This window comes from Trichomycterus rosablanca, chromosome 12 (assembly GCF_030014385.1).
Source record: "Trichomycterus rosablanca isolate fTriRos1 chromosome 12, fTriRos1.hap1, whole genome shotgun sequence".
Classification (NCBI taxonomy): Eukaryota; Metazoa; Chordata; class Actinopteri; order Siluriformes; family Trichomycteridae; genus Trichomycterus; species Trichomycterus rosablanca.
This window is the reverse complement of record NC_085999.1, coordinates 2592022-2614419: the sequence shown is the minus strand read 5'-3', so window position 1 is coordinate 2614419 and position 22398 is coordinate 2592022. Positions and strand designations below refer to the sequence as shown.

General features: G+C 40.5%; 4 long non-coding RNA genes across 4 annotated transcripts; all 4 read left to right on the top strand.

Moving 5' to 3' along the window:
- Nucleotides 1–4218: 4218 nt before the first annotated feature.
- On the top strand, nt 4219–4927 carry LOC134324275 (uncharacterized). Its single transcript, XR_010014164.1, has 3 exons — nt 4219–4286; nt 4676–4767; nt 4847–4927. It is a non-coding gene; the product is annotated as an uncharacterized LOC134324275 (long non-coding RNA).
- Nucleotides 4928–7852: 2925 nt separating this feature from the next.
- LOC134323871 (uncharacterized) lies at nt 7853–8721 on the top strand. The gene is made up of 4 exons (XR_010014120.1): nt 7853–7927; nt 8008–8076; nt 8465–8556; nt 8636–8721. It is a non-coding gene; the product is annotated as an uncharacterized LOC134323871 (long non-coding RNA).
- A 7101-nt stretch (nt 8722–15822) lies between these two features.
- LOC134323940 (uncharacterized) lies at nt 15823–16538 on the top strand. Its single transcript, XR_010014127.1, has 3 exons — nt 15823–15893; nt 16282–16373; nt 16453–16538. It is a non-coding gene; the product is annotated as an uncharacterized LOC134323940 (long non-coding RNA).
- A 2049-nt stretch (nt 16539–18587) lies between these two features.
- Nucleotides 18588–19290, top strand: LOC134324681 (uncharacterized). The gene is made up of 3 exons (XR_010014214.1): nt 18588–18658; nt 19036–19126; nt 19206–19290. It is a non-coding gene; the product is annotated as an uncharacterized LOC134324681 (long non-coding RNA).
- Nucleotides 19291–22398: the final 3108 nt, after the last annotated feature.

The following is a 22398-nucleotide window of genomic DNA, read 5'->3' as shown; positions in this document are numbered from 1 at the left end:
AGTTAAGTACCTTAACCACTAGGCTACAGTTTCTTAGTCACAAACATATACATGCTCTGCAGAAATAACATTTGTGGCTTTTATCCAAAGCGACTTACAATTATGACTGAACACAGTTTGTACCGTTGAGGGCTAAGGGCCTTGCTCAGGGGCCCAACAGCAGCAACTTGGTGGTGGTGAGGCTTGAACCTGCAACCTTCTGATTACTACTCCGCTACCTTAACCACTGAGCTAACACTGTTGCAACTGTCCTTGGATATGATTCTATGAGCTTTACACAACCGGATTTGTGCAGTTTATACCACAGTTCATGGCAGTTCCTCTCAATCTCTCCACAGATGTCTGATGGGGTCTTGCCCTGTGCTTTGGCCAGTCCATTTAGGGACATTCAAGATTCGAGATTCGTCCCAAAGCCACCCGAGTGATGTTTTGTCGTGTGACAGATGAACTGTCACCACAGTCAGAGTTTGCAGGCGCTCTGTAGAAGGTTTGCTTTAAGGATGGGGCGGCACGGTGGCCAAGTGGGTTGCACTGTCGCCTCACAGCAAGAAGGTCCGGGTCCTTTCTGTGAGGAGTTTGCATGTTCTCCCCTTGTCCGAGTGGGTTTCCTCCGACAGTACAAAAACGTGAAGTGAGGTGAATTGGAGATACAAAATTGTCCATGACTGTGTTTGATATTAAACTTGTGAACTGATGAATCTTGTGTGATGAGTAACTACCGTTTCTGTCATTAATGTAACCAAAGTGTAAAACATGACTTTAAAATCGTAATAATAATAAACAATAAACAAAAAACTAAATTCAATCATTAGAATGGGTGTACACATATCCTTGGACGTGTAGTTACAAAGCAATCAAAAATAATCAATGTTCATTTCGTTTCCTTCACAGAGTTCATTCTAAGTTCTGTCTTACAGAGTTATTTGAAGATCATTTAAAATGAAACACAACACACTGTTTAACAATGAAGCTAACAGAAAAGCTGCTATGTAAACAAACAAGCTGCTTTAGCGGTTAAAGATATGGAGTTTAATTTTCGTGTCCATATAAGCATACAGTGAGGCTCTCAGGTCAGAAATCCATGATATGACGTTAATACAGAGCAGATCTCTGATGATTTGCAACATTCCGTCTCAGGTGTCTCAGGTGTCTCAGGTGAGGATTGTTGGAATCAGATGTTCAGTTTTATGTTGAGCCTGGCTGCTTTTATTAGCAGTAATAGCGGCCGGCGGCCGCTGGGTGGCAGCAGGTGAGCGCTGATTGGTTAATTGACGTTAACGCGGTACAGGTGAGCTGATGTACCTGTGCAGGTATTTATGGCCGAGCTAACGCACCAGGATCATCACCGTTATCTGTGTTTAGACAGCAGGAAGAATGAAGCTCTGTACCGCTGTGATTGTTCTGGTTGCTCTGATCTACCAAGGTGAGTTCGTACAGCATTCGGCTTGAATTCCTCACCAGGTCATGTTCAGGTTTATTAAACTCCTCTTGTTTTACTGGCAGTGTCTGGGTCTCCAGTGCAGCATGAGCAGGAAGCCAAACTTCTCAGCAGGACCCTTGGACACCAAGAAGGTTAGAGTGCACAGGGTGTAAGGGTGCGGTGTTTACCATATGAATGACCGAGTATTAAAGTTTGGTGGTGAGGAACACCATTAACTTTAGGTTGGAATTCCAGAAGCTTTTGAAATACTGGTATCTATTTCACAAAGCTGCAGACAAACCAGGACCAATGATGTCTCTGTGCATTGAGTAGGGTAAGAACTAGACTGTTCCATACTTGGGTGTTGACCCTTAAACTCGCTAAATCTGGAAGTTACAAACGAATCTTGAAGCTTAATGAAGGGGAACCTGAGATGTGTGGCTCCTGGAACTTGAAACATCTGATTTAATCATTCCAGGATTGTGGTTTTACCTGCAGCATGAACTAAACTGCACTTTGTTTTTAAGTACGTGTGCAGCGTCATGTGGAACCAACTGTGTGGACTGAAGAAGGATCATCTGGTGACCTTGATGTAACGATTCACGTGATGAACATGTGGCGGTAAGTGAAGGATCTGAGTGAAATTCTTGGTGGGTTGTGTTGTGGTGGATCGCTTAATGCATGTTTCCTGTTTTAGTGACACGGCCTGACTTGAAGGTTCTCGACTGTTTTTCCTGATTCCCCACAATCCTTCAGTGCTGCATGAGCTCCTGGACGAACCGATTCATGTTTCTCTGAATAAATAATTTCTGAAAATGTGCTTTTTGGTCTTTGAATTCTTGTCTGTTTAGAAGAAGTGCTTTAACCACTCTGTGGGTTTGAGGGTTTAACTTGCATGCACGTTGTATTTTTGGGTGGTGGGACTTGCTGTTGAGTAGCACTCATAACATTTTCAAAGTGTTAATAAGGGTAAATTATTATTTTTTTTTTTTTTTTTTTTTTCAAAAAATCAGTGGACACCAACGTTATTCCCTATATTCAAATTTGCTCATCCTGCCTCCAGTATACTATTAACATTTTCCACTTGCTAGCTTTGTGTAATATCAAGATCCCAAGACACTGTGGCAAAAAAAGCAGATCAGATAGCAAAGAAGACCAGAAGAAAAGCTGTAAACTGCAGGCTCCCCCCCATCAGACATTAAACAATCACAGAACAAACTCTACAACAGCCAAGCACCACCAAAACTGCTGACTACAAAGAGACTGGAACAGATGACCTATACGAGATGTCATATTGGGCACTCTCGCCTAACACACACACTCCTGTTGAAGGGAGCGCGCCCACCAATATGTGACCACTGTACTATGCAAATAATCACTGACCACTTTTTAATAATGTGCACAAAATATAACAAGTCAGAGACTTGCAATACCAAATACAATGGTTAAATATTTAACAAAACCAAAACAGACTCAATACAAGACTGATCTAGACCTAAACACAGAAAGGACCTTAGACAAAGAACATGAATATAAATAACCTGTACAAAATCTAAGTACCTCTCTTGCCATGAGAATGACCAATGTGTAAACATGGTGTTAAACAACAAACTAACAATAATATTAAGCTCTGTCGCTGTTCCCTCAGTTATGATGAAGAGAACACCCTGCTCAATGCATAGCTATTAGTCGGACAACAGCAGCCACCTATTATTAAGTGGCTCGACGAGTAGCGCTATCACCTCACAGCTAGAAGGTCCTGGGTTCGATCCCCAGGTAGAGCGGTCCGGTCCGGGTCCTTTCTGTGTGGGTTTGCTTCCACAGTCCTAAGCTGTGCAAGTGAGGTGACTTGATATAAAATTGTCCATAACTGACATGAACTACCTATCCTGTCATGAATGTAACCAGGGTGTGTAAAACATGTTAAAATCCTAATAAATAAAATAAACATGCCTGTTTCAGTGATGCATGAATCAGTTGTTATGTTTATATTTATTCAATACAACACTTTACTGTCGGTCATTTAAATATTTTAGGAAACATTTTATTAGTAATTTATTTTTTACATGCTGCTGCTGGGAACCAGTGCATTTTTATTCAAAACAAAGGCATTTCCAGTTTCACATAATCAAACTTTTTTTCTTCATCCTCTTTATATTAATCGATATTCATTTCGTTTCCTTCACAGAGTTCATTCTAAGTTCTGTCTTAGAGAGTTATTTGAAGATCATTTAAAATGAAACACAACACAATGTTTAACAATGAAGCTAAAAGAAAAGCTGCTATGTAAACAAACAAGCTGCTTTAGCGGTTAAAGATATGGAGTTTATTTTTCGTGTCCATATAAGCATACAGTGAAGCTCTCAGGTCAGAAATCCATGATATGACGTTAATACAGAGCAGATCTCTGATGATTTGCAACATTCCGTCTCAGGTGTCTCAGGTGAGGATTGTTGGAATCAGATGTTCAGTTTTATGTTGAACCTGGCTGCTTTTATTAGCAGTAATAGCGGCCGGCGGCCGCTTGGTGGCAGCAGGTGAGCGCTGATTGGTTAATTGACGTTAACGCGGTACAGGTGAGCTGATGTACCTGTGCAGGTATTTATGGCCGAGCTAAAGCACCAGGATCATCACCGTTATCTGTGTTTAGACAGCAGGAAGAATGAAGCTCTGCACTGCCGTGGCTGTGATTGTTCTGGTTGCTCTGATCTACCAAGGTGAGTTCGTACAGCATTCGGATTGAATTCCTCACCTGGTCATGTTCAGGTTTATTAAACTCCTCTTGTTTTACTGGCAGTGTCTGGGTCTCCAGTGCAGCATGAGCAGGAAGCCAAACTTCTCAGCAGGACCCTTGGACACCAAGAAGGTTAGAGTGCACAGGGTGTAAGGGTGCGGTGTTTACCATATGAATGACCGAGTATTAAAGTTCGGTGGTGAGGAACTTTAGAGGAACACCATTAACTTCAGGTTGTAATTCTAGAAGCTTTTGAAATACTGGTATCTATTTGACAAAGCTGTAAAGACAAACCAGGACCAATGATGTCTGTGTGCATTGAGTAGGGTAAGAACTAGACTGTTCCCTACTTGGGCGTTGACCCTTAAACTCCCTAAATCTGGAAGTTACAAACGAATCTTGAAGCTTAATGAAGAGGAACCTGAGACGTGTGGCTCCTGGAACTTGAAACATCTGATTTAATCATTCCAGGATTGTGGTTGTACCTGCAGCATGAACTAAACTGCACTTTGTTTTTTTAGTACGTGTGCAGCGTCATGTGGAACCAACTGTGTGGACTGAAGAAGGATCAGCATCTGATGACGATGTAACGATTCACGTGATTGTACATGAGGTAAGTGGAGGATCTGAGTGAAATTCTTGGTGGGTTGTGTTGTGGTGGATCGCTTAATGCAGGTTGTTTCCTGTTTTAGTGACTAGGCCCTGACTTGATGGTTCTCGACTGTTTTTCCTGATTCCCCACAATCCTTCAGTGCTGCATGAGCTCCTGGACGAACTGATTCATGTTTCTCTGAATAAATAATTTCTGAAAATGTGCTTTTTGGTCTTTGAATTCTTGTCTGTTTAGAAGAAGTGCTTTAACCACTCTGTGGGTTTGAGGGTTTAACTTGCATGCATGTTGTATTTTTGGGTGGTGGGACTTGCCGTCGAGTAGCACTCATAACATTTCTAAAGTGTTAATAAGGGTAAATTCTAGGGTACACAGTTTTGCCCTTGACATGCGTTTTTTTTTTTCCCCCAAAAAATCAGTTGACACACTTATTCCCTATATTCAGATTTGCTCATCCTGCCTCCAGTATACTATTAACATTTTCCACTCGCTAGCTTTGTGTAATATCAAGATCCCAAGACACTGTGGCAAAAAAGCAAATCAGATCGCAAAGAAGACCGGAGGAAAAGCTGTAAACTGCAGGCTCCCCCATCAGATATAAAACAAACACAGAACAAACTCTACAACATCCATGCACCACCAAAACTGCTGACTGGGAAGAGACTGGAACAGATGACCTATACGAGATGTGATATTGGGCACTCTCGCCTAACACACAAACTCCTGGTGAAGGGAGAGCGCCCACCAATATGTGACCACTGTACTATGCAAATAATCACTGACCACTTTTTAATAATGTGCACAAAATATAACAAGTCAGAGACTTGCAATACCAAATACAATGGTTAAATATTTAACAAAACCAAAACAGACTCAATACAAGACTGATCTAGACCTAAACACAGAAAGGACCTTAGACAAAGAACATGAATATAAATAACCTGTACAAAATCTAAGTACCTCTCTTGCCATGAGAATGACCTATGTGTAAACATGGTGTTAAACAACAAACTAACAATAAAATTAAGCTCTGTCGCTGTTCCCTCAGTTATGATGAAGAGAACACCCTGCTCAGTGCATAGCTATTAGTCGGACAACAGCAGCCACCTATTATTAAGTGGGTGACACTGGGGCTCGATGGGTAGCGCTGTCACCTAACAGCAGCAAGGTTCTAGGTTCGATCCCCAGGTAGAGCGGTTCGGTCCGGGTCCTTTCTGTGTGGGTTTGCTTCCACAGTCCTAAGCTGTGCAAGTGAGGTGACTTGATATAAAATTGTCCATAACTGACATGAACTACCTATCCTGTCATGAATGTAACCAGGGTGTGTAAAACATGTTAAAATCCTAATAAATAAAATAAACATGCCCGTTTCAGTGATGCATAAATCAGTTGTTATGTTTATATCTATTCAATACAACACTTTACTGTCGGTCATTTAAATATTTTAGGAAACATTTTATCAGTAATTTATTTTTTACATGCTGCTGCTGGGAACCAGTGCATTTTTATTCAAAACAAAGGCACTTCCAGTTTCACATAATCAAACTTTTTTTCTTCATCCTCTTTATACGAGGGCTGTCGTTAATCGCGTTAATTAACGTGATTAACGCATTAAAATTTTAATCGCAATTAAAAAAAATTATCAAGATTACAATTTTTAATCTATTTTTATTTGGCATATACATGTGTCTCTGTGGTAATTAACTGTATTTCAGATGAATTAGGATGTAAAGCGCATGAACTGTCCGATGATAAACTACTTTTAGCGGTTTTCACTTTTTTTACGTGTTGATGAAAAGATGAGTGAAACACGCAGGCTTTGTAACGAGTATTTCCATTGGCTGCTAGAGCTGTCCATCAAAACCGTGTAGCTCCGCCTCCTCCCCCTCCGGTAAGAAGTGAAACTCTGTGTTTCATCTCTACAGTTTATTCAGGTTATTCTATCACATGGTTATAAACATGATTTATATTTGTGATGTTTGTAGTTTTCTAAAAACACATTTGTATCTGATATTTATATGGACTAAGCGTTTACATGGACTGTTTGAATTAACACTTTTTTTATATAGCTATTCAGTCAATTACTTATAGATAACGTCTGGTAACTTGACTGTTTCAGGTATTTATAGGTGTTTAAATGGTAATTTAGAACAGTATTTCCCAGTATTCTTTGTGCACAAACACAGTATTAAAGGGTTTTCTTAATAGATCTATGAAATAATCATATCTGTGTTTTGATGCTTTATTGATGCCTTATATTAGATCAAAACATTATGGTTGGTGCACCTGTTTTCAGTGTCAGGGTCATGAACAGGAAAAGATCCTCACTTTTGTCAGATAAAGTGCTTTCTACAATGAATTTAGATTTAATAATTTGATCATATTTTATGAATGTTTTATTGGTAAACACATTCTTGCAATAACAATGTGCATAACTTCAAATTTTGCTTAATTATTAGTTTGCGATTAATTGACATGAATACATATATATTAGGGCTGTCACACGATTGAACATTTTAATCACGATTAATCACGATTAATTTTGATCTTTAATCGCGATTAATCTCGATTAAAAATTTTACTCGTGTGACAGCCCTACTTTATATTAATCGATATTCATTTCGTTTCCTTCACAGAGTTCATTCTCAGTTCTGTCTTAGAGTTATTTGAAGATCATTTAAAATGAAACACAACACACTGTTTAACAATGAAGCTAAAAGAAAAGCTGCTATGTAAACAAACAAGCTGCTTTAGCTGTTAAAGATATGGAGTTTAATTTTCGTGTACATATAAGCATACAGTGAAGCTCTCAGGTCAGAAATCCATGATATGACGTTAATACAGAGCAGATCTCTGATGATTTGCAACATTCCGTCTCAGGTGTCTCAGGTGAGGATTGTTGGAATCAGATGTTCAGTTTTATGTTGAACCTGGCTGCTCTTATTAGCAGTAATAGCGGCCGGCGGCCGCTGGGTGGCAGCAGGTGAGCGCTGATTGGTTAATTGACGTTAACGCGGTACAGGTGAGCTGATGTACCTGTGCAGGTATTTATGGCCGAGCTAACGCACCAGGATCATCACCGTTATCTGTGTTTAGACAGCAGGAAGAATGAAGCTCTGTACCGCCGTGGCTGTGATTGTTCTGGTTGCTCTGATCTACCAAGGTGAGTTCGTACAGCATTCGGCTTGAATTCCTCACCTGGTCATGTTCAGGTTTATTAAACTCCTCTTGTTTTACTGGCAGCGTCTGGGTCTCCAGTGCAGCATGAGCAGGAAGCCAAACTTCTCAGCAGGACCCTTGGACACCAAGAAGGTTAGAGTGCACAGGGTGTAAGGGTGCGGTGTTTACCATATGAATGACCGAGTATTAAAGTTCGGTGGTGAGGAACTTTAGAGGAACACCATTAACTTCAGGTTGTAATTCTAGAAGCTTTTGAAATACTGGTATCTATTTGACAAAGGTGTAAAGACAAACCAGGACTAATGATGTCTGTGTGTATAGAGTAGGGTAAGAACTAGACTGTTCCCTACTTGGGGGTTGACCCTTAAACTCCCTAAATCTGGAAGTTACAAATGAATCTTGAAGCTTAATGAAGGCGAACCTGAGGCGTGTGGCTCCTGGAACTTGAAACATCTGATTTAATCATTCCAGGATTGTGGTTGTACCTGCAGCATGAACTAAACTGCACTTTGTTTTTTAGTACGTGTGCAGCGTCATGTGGAACCAACTGTGTGGACTGAAGAAGGATCAGCATCTGATGACGATGTAACGATTCACGTGATTGTACATGAGGTAAGTGGAGGATCTGAGTGAAATTCTTGGTGGGTTGTGTTGTGGTGGATCGCTTAATGCAGGTTGTTTCCTGTTTTAGTGACTAGGCCCTGACTTGATGGTTCTCGACTGTTTTTCCTGATTCCCCACAATCCTTCAGTGCTGCATGAGCTCCTGGATGAACCGATTCATGTTTCTCTGAATAAATAATTTCTGAAAATGTGCTTTTTGGTCTTTGAATTCTTGTCTGTTTAGAAGAAGTGCTTTAACTACTCTGTGGGTTTGAGGGTTTAACTTGCATGCATGTTGTATTTTTGGGTGGTGGGACTTGCTGTCGAGTAGCACTCATAAAATTTTTAAAGTGTTAATAAGGGTAAATTCTAGGGTACACAGTTTTGCCCTTGACATGCGTTTTTTTTTTTTTTTCCCCAAAAATCAGTTGACACACTTATTCCCTATATTCAGATTTGCTCATCTTGCCTCCAGTATACTATTAACATTATCCACTCGCTAGCTTTGTGTAATATCAAGATCCCAAGACACTGTGGCAAAAAAGCAAATCAGATAGCAAAGAAGACCGGAGGAAAAGCTGTAAACTGCAGGCTCCCCCCATCAGATATAAAACAAACGCAGAACAAACTCTACAACATCCAAGCACCACCAAAACTGCTGACTGGAAAGAGACTGGAACAGATGACCTATACGAGATGTGATATTGGGCACTCTCGCCTAACACACACACTCCTGTTGAAGGGAGAGCGCCCACCAATATGTGACCACTGTACTATGCAAATAATCACTGACCACTTTTTAATAATGTGCACAAAATATAACAAGTCAGAGACTTGCAATACCAAATACAATGGTTAAATATTTAACAAAACCAAAACAGACTCAATACAAGACTGATCTAGACCTAAACACAGAAAGGACCTTAGACAAAGAACATGAATATAAATAACCTGTACAAAATCTAAGTACCTCTCTTGCCATGAGAATGACCAATGTGTAAACATGGTGTTAAACAACAAACTAACAATAATATTAAGCTCTGTCGCTGTTCCCTCAGTTATGATGAAGAGAACACCCTGCTCAATGTACAGCTATTAGTCGGACAACAGCAGCCACCTATTATTAAGTGGGTGACACTGGGGCTCGATGAGTAGCGCTGTCACCTCACAGCAACAAGGTTCTAGGTTCGATCCCCAGGTAGAGCGGTCCGGTCCGGGTCCTTTCTGTGTGGGTTTGCTTCCACAGTCCTAAGCTGTGCAAGTGAGGTGACTTGATATAAAATTGTCCATAACTGACATGAACTACCTATCCTGTCATGAATGTAACCAGGGTGTGTAAAACATGTTAAAATCCTAATAAATAAAATAAACATGCCTGTTTCAGTGATGCATGAATCGGTTGTTATGTTTATATTTATTCAATACAACACTTTACTGTCGGTCATTTAAATATTTTAGGAAACATTTTATTAGTAATTTATTTTTTACATGCTGCTGCTTGGAACCAGTGCATTTTTATTCAAAACAAAGGCACTTCCAGTTTCACATAATCAAACTTTTTTTCTTCATCTTCTTTATATTAATCGATATTCATTTCGTTTCCTTCACAGAGTTCATTCTCAGTTCTGTCTTAGAGAGTTATTTGAAGATCATTTAAAATGAAACACAACACACTGTTTAACAATGAAGCTAAAAGAAAAGCTGCTATGTAAACAAACAAGCTGCTTTAGCTGTTAAAGATATGGAGTTTATTTTTCGTGTCCATATAAGCATACAGTGAAGCTCTCAGGTCAGAAATCCATGATATGACGTTAATACAGAGCAGATCTCTGATGATTTGCAACATTCCGTCTCAGGTGTCTCAGGTGAGGATTGTTGGAATCAGATGTTCAGTTTTATGTTGAACCTGGCTGCTCTTATTAGCAGTAATAGCGGCGGGCGGCCGCTGGGTGGCAGCAGGTGAGCGCTGATTGGTTAATTGACGTTAACGCGGTACAGGTGAGCTGATGTACCTGTGCAGGTATTTATGGCCGAGCTAACGCACCAGGATCATCACCGTTATCTGTGTTTAGACAGCAGGAAGAATGAAGCTCTGTACCGCCGTGGCTGTGATTGTTCTGGTTGCTCTGATCTACCAAGGTGAGTTCGTACAGCATTCGGATTGAATTCCTCACCTGGTCATGTTCGGTTTTATTAAACTCCTCTTGTTTTACTGGCAGTGTCTGGGTCTCCAGTGCAGCATGAGCAGGAAGCCAAACTTCTCAGTAGGAACCTTGGACACCAAGAAGGTTAGAGTGCACAGGGTGTAAGGGTGCGGTGTTTACCATATGACTGAGTATTAAAGTTTGGTGGTGAGGAACACCATTAACTTCAGGTTGTAATTCTAGAAGCTTTTGAAATACTGGTATCTATTTCACAAAGCTGTAAAGACAAACCAAGACCAATGATGTCTGTGTGTATAGAGTAGGGTAAGAACTAGACTGTTCCCTACTTGGGTGTTGACCCTTAAACTCACTAAATCTTGAAGTTATAAATAAATCTTGAAGCTTAATGAAGGGGAACCTGAGACGTGTGGCTCCTGGAACTTGAAACATCTGATTTAATCATTCCAGGATTGTGGTTGTACCTGCAGCATGAACTAAACTGCACTTTGTTTTTTAGTACGTGTGCAGCGTCATGTGGAACCAACTGTGTGGACTGAAGAAGGATCAGCATCTGATGACGATGTAACGATTCACGTGATTTTACATGAGGTAAGTGGAGGATCTGAGTGAAATTCTTGGTGGGTTGTGTTGTGGTGGATCGCTTAATGCAGGTTGTTTCCTGTTTTAGTGACTAGGCCCTGACTTGATGGTTCTCGACTGTTTTTCCTGATTCCCCACAATCCTTCAGTGCTGCATGAGCTCCTGGATGAACCGATTCATGTTCCTCTGAATAAATAATTTCTGAAAATGTGCTTTTTGGTCTTTTGAATTCTTGTCTGTTTAGAGGAAGTGCTTTAACCACGCTGTGGGTTTGAGGGTTTAACTTGCATGCATGTTGTATTTTTGGGTGGTGGGACTTGCTGTCGAGTAGCACTCATAACATTTTGAAAGTGTTAATAAGGGTAAATTCTAGAGTACACAGTTCTGCCCTTGACATGCATGCATTTTAACCAAAACAAATCAGTGGACACAAATATTTATATTCCCTATATTCAGATTTGCTCACCCTGCCTCCAGTGTACCATTGTTAGCTTTTTCCACTCGCTAGCTTGGTGTAATAAAATCCCAGGACACTGGCATTGCGGGAAATGAAAAAGCAGATCGGATAGCAAAGAAGCCCGGCGGAAAAGTTGTAAACTGCAGGCTTCCCCCATCAAACATAAACCACTCGCAGCAAACACAGAACAAACTCTACAACATCCAACCACCACCAAAACTGCTGACTGGAAAGAGACTGGAACAGATGACCTATACGAGATGTCATATTGGGCACTCTCGGCTAACACATACACTCCTGGTAAAGGGAGAGCGCCCACCAATATGTGACCACTGTAATATGCAAAGAATCATTGACCACTTTTTAATAATGTGCACAAAATATAACGAGTCAGAGACTTGCAATACCAAATACAATGGTTAAATGTTTAACAAAACCAAAACGGACTCAATACAAGACTGATCTAGACCTAAACACAAAAAAGACATTAGACAAAGAACATGAATATAAATAACCTGTACAAAATCTAGATACCTCTCTTGCCATGAGAATGACCAATGTGTAAACATGGTGTTAAACAACAAACTAACAATAATATTAAGCTCTGTCGCTGTTCTCTCAGTTATGATGAAGAGAACACTCTGCTCAATGCATAGCTATTAGTCGGACGACAGCAGCCACCTATTATTAAGTGGGTGACACTGGGGCTCGATGAGTAGCGCTGTCACCTCACAGCAACAAGGTTCTAGGTTTGATCCCCAGCTAGAACGGTCCGGTCTGGGTCCTTTCTGTGTGGGTTTGCTTCCACAGTCCTAAGCTGTGCAAGTGTGGTGACTTGATATAAAATTGTCCATAACTGACATGAACTACCTATCCTGTCATGAATGTAACCAGGGTGTGTAGAGTCAGAGTCAGAGAGGTTTTATTGTCATTTCAGCTACATACAAGTACATATTGAAACGAAACAGCGTTCCTCTAGGATCACGGTGTAACACGGTACAAAAAGTGCAAGACAAAACAGTGCAAATACAACAATAATACAAAAAATCCTATAATAAATAACTACAAAAGATATTCCTAATTATCCCTAATCTAAACAAGTAATTAGAACACAGGACTAAAGACAAGTGTTAGTACATGATGGTGAATAGATGGTACAATGGTTCCTGAGGTAGTGACATGTTGTACATTAGCAGCGTAAAATTGGCAATGCAGATAAGGTGCCTAAAAAGTAGATATGGTGCAAAATACAAGTAAGGTGCAGAAATTATTGTGCATTTCCAGGAGGTGTGCAAAAATACAAGTAACATAGTCAAAAATGCAAGTAACAGTCAATACAGATCAGTGTGTGGCAGCAGAAAATTTCCGGAGGAAATTGTTACAGTACTGAGTTGAGGAGTCTGATTGCTTGAGGGATAAAACTGTTACACAGTCTGGTTGTGTTAGTCCGGATGCTGCGGTATCGTCTCCCAGACGGGAGCAGAGTAAAAAGTCCATGTGATGGGTGGGTTGGATCGTCCACAATGCTGAGAGCTTTGCGGATGCAGCGGGTGTTAAAAATGTCCGTGAGAGATGGAAGAGCGACCCCGATGATCTTTTCAGCTGTCCTCACTATTCGCTGGAGAGTCCTGCGGTCCGACGCAGTACAATTTCCGAACCAGACAGTGATGCAGCCGCTCAGGATGCTCTCGATTGTTCCTCTGTAGAACGTGGTGAGAATGGGGGGTGGCAGATGAGCTTTCCTCAGTCTTCTCAAAAAGTAGAGACGCTGCTGGGCTTTCTTGGTGATGGAACTGGTGTTAAGGGTCCAGGTGAGATTCTCTTCCAGATGAACACCGAGAAATTTGGTGCTCTTGACGATCTCAACAGATGAGCCGTCGATGTGCAGTGGGGAGTGGTCCCTTAGTGTCTTTCTAAAGTCAATGACCATCTCTTTGGTTTTATCCACATTCAGAGACCGGTTGTTGACTTGGCACCAGTCCGTTAGATGTTGTATCTCCTCTCTGTACGCTGACTCATCGTTGTTGCTGATGAGTCCCACCACAGTTGTGTCGTCTGCAAACTTAACGATGGAATTCGAGCTGTGCATTGCTGTACAGTCGTGCGTAAGCAGAGTAAACAGCAGTGGACTGAGCACACAGCCTTGGGGAGCGCCGGTGCTCAGTGTGGTGGTGCTGGAGGTGTTCTTACCGATCCGGACGGATCCTGAACATGTTAAAATCCTAATAAATAAAATAAACATGCCTGTTTCAGTGATGCATGAATCAGTTGTTATGTTTATATTTATTCAATACAACACTTTACTGTCGGTCATTTAAATATTTTAGGAAACATTTTATCAGTAATTTATTTTTTACATGCTGCTGCTGGGAACCAGTGCATTTTTATTCAAAACAAAGGCACTTCCAGTTTCACATAATCAAACTTTTTTTCTTCATCCTCTTTATACGAGGGCTGTCGTTAATCGCGTTAATTAACAAGATTACAATTTTTAATCTATTTTTATTTGGCATATACATGTGTCTCTGTGGTAATTAACTGTATTTCAGATGAATTAGGATGTAAAGCGCATGAACTGTCCGATGATAAACTACTTTTAGCGGTTTTCACTTTTTTTACGTGTTGATGAAAAGATGAGTGAAACACGCAGGCTTTGTAACGAGTATTTCCATTGGCTGCTAGAGCTGTCCATCAAAACCGTGTAGCTCCGCCTCCTCCCCCTCCGGTAAGAAGTGAAACTCTGTGTTTCATCTCTACAGTTTATTCAGGTTATTCTATCACATGGTTATAAACATGATTTATATTTGTGATGTTTGTAGTTTTCTAAAAACACATTTGTATCTGATATTTATATGGACTAAGCGTTTACATGGACTGTTTGAATTAACACTTTTTTTATATAGCTATTCAGTCAATTACTTATAGATAACGTCTGGTAACTTGACTGTTTCAGGTATTTATAGGTGTTTAAATGGTAATTTAGAACAGTATTTCCCAGTATTCTTTCTGCACAAACACAGTATTAAAGGGTTTTCTTAATAGATCTATGAAATAATCATATCTGTGTTTTGATGCTTTATTGATGCCTTATATTAGATCAAAACATTATGGTTGGTGCACCTGTTTTCAGTGTCAGGGTCATGAACAGGAAAAGATCCTCACTTTTGTCAGAGAAAGTGCTTTCTACAATGAATTTAGATGTAATAATTTGATCATATTTTATGAATGTTTTATTGGTAAACACATTCTTGCAATAACAATGTGCATAACTTCAAATTTTGCTTAATTATTAGTTTGCGATTAATTGACATGAATACATATATATTAGGGCTGTCACACGATTAAACATTTTAATCGCGATTAATCGCGATTAATTTTGATCTTTAATCGCGATTAATCTCGATTCAAATTTTTTGTCGTGTGACAGCCCTACTTTATATTAAACGCTATTCATTTCGTTTCCTTCACAGAGTTCATTCTCAGTTCTGTCTTAGAGTTATTTGAAGATCATTTAAAATGAAACACAACACACTGTTTAACAATGAAGCTAAAAGAAAAGCTGCTATGTAAACAAACAAGCTGCTTTAGCTGTTAAAGATATGGAGTTTAATTTTCGTGTACATATAAGCATACAGTGAAGCTCTCAGGTCAGAAATCCATGATATGACGTTAATACAGAGCAGATCTCTGATGATTTGCAACATTCCGTCTCAGGTGTCTCAGGTGAGGATTGTTGGAATCAGATGTTCAGTTTTATGTTGAACCTGGCTGCTTTTATTAGCAGTAATAGCGGCCGGCGGCCGCTGGGTGGCAGCAGGTGAGCGCTGATTGGTTAATTGACGTTAACGCGGTACAGGTGAGCTGATGTACCTGTGCAGGTATTTATGGCCGAGCTAACGCACCAGGATCATCACCGTTATCTGTGTTTAGACAGCAGGAAGAATGAAGCTCTGCACTGCCGTGGCTGTGATTGTTCTGGTTGCTCTGATCTACCAAGGTGAGTTCGTACAGCATTCGGCTTGAATTCCTCACCTGGTCATGTTCAGGTTTATTAAACTCCTCTTGTTTTACTGGCAGCGTCTGGGTCTCCAGTGCAGCATGAGCAGGAAGCCAAACTTCTCAGCAGGACCCTTGGACACCAAGAAGGTTAGAGTGCACAGGGTGTAAGGGTGCGGTGTTTACCATATGAATGACTGAGTATTAAAGTTCGTTGGTGAGGAACTTTAGAAGAACACCATTAACTTCAGGTTGTAATTCTAGAAGCTTTTGAAATACTGGTATCTATTTGACAAAGCTGTAAAGACAAACCAGGACCAATGATGTCTGTGTGCATTGAGTAGGGTAAGAACTAGACTGTTCCCTAGTTGGGCGTTGACCCTTAAATTCCCTAAATCTGGAAGTTACAAATGAATCTTGAAGCTTAATGAAGAGGAACCTGAGGTGTGTGGCTCCTGGAACTTGAAACATCTGATTTAATCATTCCAGGATTGTGGTTGTACCTGCAGCATGAACTAAACTGCACTTTGTTTTTTAGTACGTGTGCAGCGTCATGTGGAACCAACTGTGTGGACTGAAGAAGGATCAGCATCTGATGACGATGTAACGATTCACGTGATTGTACATGAGGTAAGTGGAGGATCTGAGTGAAATTCTTGGTGGGTTGTGTTGTGGTGGATCGCTTAATGCAGGTTGTTTCCTGTTTTAGTGACTAGGCCCTGACTTGATGGTTCTCGACTGTTTTTCCTGATTCCCCACAATCCTTCAGTGCTGCATGAGCTCCTGGATGAACCGATTCATGTTTCTCTGAATAAATAATTTCTGAAAATGTGCTTTTTGGTCTTTGAATTCTTGTCTGTTTCGAAGAAGTGCTTTAACTACTCTGTGGGTTTGAGGGTTTAACTTGCATGCATGTTGTATTTTTGGGTGGTGGGACTTGCTGTCGAGTAGCACTCATAACATTTTTAAAGTGTTAATAAGGGTAAATTCTAGGGTACACAGTTTTGCCCTTGACATGCGTTTTTTTTTTTTTTTTCCTTTTTTCCCCCCCCAGAAATCAGTTGACTCACTTATTCCCTATATTCAGATTTGCTCATCCTGCCTCCAGTATACTATTAACATTATCCACTCGCTAGCTTTGTGTAATATCAAGATCCCAAGACACTGGAAAAAAAGCAAATCAGATAGCAAAGAAGACCGGAGGAAAAGCTGTAAACTGCAGGCTCCCCCCATCAGATATAAAACAAACACAGAACAAACTCTACAACATCCAAGCACCACCAAAACTGCTGACTGGAAAGAGACTGGAACAGATGACCTATACGAGATGTGATATTGGGCACTCTCGCCTAACACACAAACTCCTGATGAAGGGAGAGCGCCCACCAATATGTGACCACTGTACTATGCAAATAATCACTGACCACTTTTTAATAATGTGCACAAAATATAACAAGTCAGAGACTTGCAATACCAAATACAATGGTTAAATATTTAACAAAACCAAAACAGACTCAATACAAGACTGATCTAGACCTAAACACAGAAAGGACCTTAGACAAAGAACATGAATATAAGTAACCTGTACAAAATCTAAGTACCTCTCTTGCCATGAGAATGACCAATGTGTAAACATGGTGTTAAACAACAAACTAACAATAAAATTAAGCTCTGTCGCTGTTCCCTCAGTTATGATGAAGAGAACACCCTGCTCAATGCATAGCTATTAGTCGGACGACAGCAGCCACCTATTATTAAGTGGGTGACACTGGGGCTCGATGGGTAGCGCTGTCACCTCACAGCAACAAGGTTCTAGGTTTTATCCCCAAGTAGAGCGGTCCGGTCCGGGTCCTTTCTGTGTGGGTTTGCTTCCACAGTCTTAAGCTGTGCAAGTGAGGTGACTTGATATAAAATTGTCCATAACTGACATGAACTACCTATCCTGTCATGAATGTAACCAGGGTGTGTAAAACCTCTTAAAATCCTAATAAATAAAATAAACATGCCCGTTTCAATGATGCATGAATCAGTTGTTATGTTTATATTTATTCAATACAACACTTTACTGTCGGTCATTTAAATATTTTAGGAAACAATTTATTAGTAATTTATTTTTTACATGCTGCTGCTGGGAACCAGTGCATTTTTATTCAAAACAAAGGCACTTCCAGTTTCACATAATCAAACTTTTTTTCTTCATCCTGTTTATATTTATCGATATTCATTTCGTTTCCTTCACAGAGTTCATTCTCAGTTCTGTCTTAGAGTTATTTGAAGATCATTTAAAATGAAACACAACACACTTTAACAATGAAGCTAAAAGAAAAGCTGCTATGTAAACAAACAAGCTGCTTTAGCTGTTAAAGATATGGAGTTTAATTTTCGTGTCCATATAAGCATACAGTGAAGCTCTCAGGTCAGAAATCCATGATATGACGTTAATACAGAGCAGATCTCTGATGATTTGCAACATTCGGTCTCAGGTGTCTCAGGTGAGGATTGTTGGAATCAGATGTTCAGTTTTATGTTGAACCTGGCTGCTTTTATTAGCAGTAATAGCGGCCGGCGACCGCTGGGTGGCAGCAGGTGAGCGCTGATTGGTTAATTGACGTTAACGTGGTACAGGTGAGCTGATGTACCTGTGCAGGTATTTATGGCCGAGCTAAAGCACCAGGATCATCACCGTTATCTGTGTTTAGACAGCAGGAAGAATGAAGCTCTGCACCGCCGTAGCTGTGATTGTTCTGGTTGCTCTGATCTACCAAGGTGAGTTTGTACAGCATTCGGCTTGAATTCCTCACCAGGTCATGTTCAGGTTTATTAAACTCCTCTTGTTTTACTGGCAGCGTCTGGGTCTCCAGTGCAGCATGAGCAGGAAGCCAAACTTCTCAGCAGGACCCTTGGACACCAAGAAGGTTAGCGTGCACAGGGTGTAAGGGTGCGGTGTTTACCATATGAATGACCGAGTATTAAAGTTTGGTGGTGAGGAACACCATTAACTTCAGGTTGTAATTCCAGAAGCTTTTGAAATACTGGTATCTATTTCACAAAGCTGTAAAGACAAACCAGGACCAATGATGTCTGTGTGCATTGAGTAGGGTAAGAACTAGACTGTTCCCTACTTGGGCGTTGACCCTTAAACTCGCTAAATCTGGGAGTTACAAACGAATCTTGAAGCTTAATGAAGAGGACCCTGAGATGTGTGGCTCCTGGAACTCGAGACCTCTGATTTAATCATTCCAGGATTGTGGTGTTACCTGCAGCATGAACTAAACTGCACTTTGTTTTTTAGTACGTGTGCAGCGTCATGTGGAACCAGCTGTGTGGACTGAAGAAGGATCATCTGATGACGATGTAACGATTCACGTGAGGAACATGTGGCGGTAAGTGCAGGATCTGAGTGAAATTCTTGGTGGGTTGTGTTGTAGTGGATCGCTTAATGCAGGTTGTTTCCTGTTTTAGTGACACGGCCTGACTTGAAGGTTCCAGACTGTTTTTGCCGATTCCCCACAATCCTTCAGTGCTGCATGAGCTCCTGGACGAACCGATTCATGTTTCTCTGAATAAATAATTTCTGAAAATGTGCTTTTTGGTCTTTGATTTCTTGTCTGTTTGGAGGAAGTGCTTTAGCCACTCTGTGGGTTTGAGGGTTTAACTTGCATGCATGTTGTATTTTTGGGTGGTGGGACTTTCCGTTGAGTAGCACTCATAACATTTATAAAGTGTTAATAAGGATAATTTCTAGGGTACACAGTTCTGCTTTTTTTTTTTTTTTTTTTTTTTTTTTTTTTTTTTTTTTTTTAAAAGCCTTATCAGTGGACACCATTATTCTCTATATTCAGATTTGCTGGTCCTGCCTCAGTATACTATTAACATTTTTCCACTCACTAGCTTTGTGTAATATCAAGACACTGACAGAAAAAGCAGATCACATAGCAAAGAAGACCAGAAGAAAAGCTTTAAACTGCAGGCTCCCCCCCCCCATCAGATATAAACCAATCAAAGCAAACGCAGAACAAACTCTACGACAGCCAAGCACCACCAAAACTGCTGAGTGGAAAGAGACTGGAACAGATGACCTATACGAGATGTCATAGTGGGCACTCTCGCCTAACACACACACTCCTGGTGAAGGGAGAGCGCCCACCAATATGTGATCACTGTACTATGCGAATAATCACTGACCACTTTTTAATAATGTGCACAAAATATAACAAGTCAGAGACTTGCAATACCAAATAGAATGGTTAAATATTTAACAAAACCAAAACAGACTCAATACAAGATTGATCTAGCCCTAAACACAGAAAAGACCTTAGACAAAGAACATGAATATAAATAATCTGTACAAAATCTAGATACCTCTCTTGCCATGAGAATGACCTATGTGTAAACATGGTGTTAAACAACAAACTAACAATAATATTAAGCTCTGTCGCTGTTCCCTCAGTTATGATGAAGAGAACACCCTGCTCAGTGCATAGCTATTAGTCGGACGACAGCAGCCACCTATTATTAAGTGGGTGACACTGGGGCTCGATGGGTAGCGCTGTCACCTAACAGCAGCAAGGTTCTAGGTTCGATCCCCAGGTAGAGCGGTTCGGTCCGGGTCCTTTCTGTGTGGGTTTGCTTCCACAGTCCTAAGCTGTGCAAGTGAGGTGACTTGATATAAAATTGTCCATAACTGACATGAACTACCTATCCTGTCATGAATGTAACCAGGGTGTGTAAAACATCTTAAAATCCTAATAAATAAAATAAACATGCCCGTTTCAATGAGGCATGAATCAGTTGTTATGTTTATATCTATTCAATACAACACTTTACTGTCGGTCATTTAAATATTTTAGGAAACATTTTATCAGTAATTTATTTTTTACATGCTGCTGCTGGGAACCAGTGCATTTTTATTCAAAACAAAGGCATTTCCAGTTTCACATAATCAAACTTTTTTTCTTCATCCTCTTTATATTAATCGATATTCATTTCGTTTCCTTCACAGAGTTCATTCTCAGTTCTGTCTTACAGAGTTATTTGACGATCATTTAAAATGAAACACAACACACTGTTTAACAATGAAGCTAAAAGAAAAGCTGCAATGTAAACAAACAAGCTGCTTTAGCGGTTAAATATATGGAGTTTAATTTTCGTGTCCATATAAGCATACAGTAAAGCTCTCAGGTCAGAAATCCATGATATGACGTTAATACAGAGCAGATCTCTGATGATTTGCAACATTCGGTCTCAGGTGAGGATTGTTGGAATCAGATGTTCAGTTTTATGTTGAACCTGGCTGCTTTTATTAGCAGTAATAGCGGCCGGCGGCCGCATGGTGGCAGCAGGTGAGCGCTGATTGGTTAATTGACGTTAACGCGGTACAGGTGAGCTGATGTACCTGTGCAGGTATTTATGGCCGAGCTAAAGCACCAGGATCATCACCGTTATCTGTGTTTAAACAGCAGGAAAAATGAAGCTTTGCACCGCCGTAGCTGTGATTGTTCTGGTTGCTCTGATCTACCAAGGTGAGTTCGTACAGCATTCGGCTTGAATTCCTCACCTGGTCATGTTCAGGTTTATTAAACTCCTCTTGTTTTACTGGCAGCGTCTGGGTCTCCAGTGCAGCATGAGCAGGAAGCCAAACTTCTCAGCAGGACCCTTGGACACCAAGAAGGTTAGCGTGCACAGGGTGTAAGGGTGCGGTGTTTACCATATGAATGACTGAGTATTAAAGTTTGGTGGTGAGGAACACCATTAACTTCAGGTTGGAATTCCAGAAGCTTTTGAAATACTGGTATCTATTTCACAATGCTGTAAAGACAAACCAGGACCAATGATGTCTGTGTGCATTGAGTAGGGTAAGAACTAGACTGTTCCCTACTTGGGCGTTGACCCTTAAACTCGCTAAATCTGGAAGTTACAAACGAATCTTGAAGCTTAATGAAGAGGACCCTGAGATGTGTGGCTTCTGGAACTCGAGACCTCTGATTTAATCATTCCAAGATTGTGGTTTTACCTGCAGCATGAACTAAACTGCAATTTGTTTTTTAGTACGTGTGCAGCGTCATGTGGAACCAGCTGTGTGGACTGAAGAAGGATCATCTGATGACGATGTAACGATTCACGTGAGGAACATGTGGCGGTAAGTGGAGGATCTGAGTGAAATTCTTGGTGGGTTGTGTTGTAGTGGATCGCTTAATGCAGGTTGTTTCCTGTTTTAGTGACACGGCCTGACTTGAAGGTTCTCGACTGTTTTTGCCGATTCCCCACAATCCTTCAGTGCTGCATGAGCTCCTGGACGAACCGATTCATGTTTCTCTGAATAAACAATTTCTGAAAATGTGCATTTTGGTCTTTGAATTCTTGTCTGTTTAGAGGAAGTGCTTTAACCACTGTGGGTTTGAGGGTTTAACTTGCATGCATGTTGTATTTTTGGGTGGTGGGACTTGCTGTCGAGTAGCACTCATAACATTTCTAAAGTGTTAATAAGGGTAAATTCTAGGGTACACAGTTCTGCCTTTTTTTTTTTTTTTTTTTTAAAAACCTAATCAGTGGACACCAACATTATTCTCTATATTCAGATTTGCTGGTCCTGCTTCCAGTATACTATTAACATTTTTCCACTCACTAGCTTTGTGTAACATCAAGACACTGACAA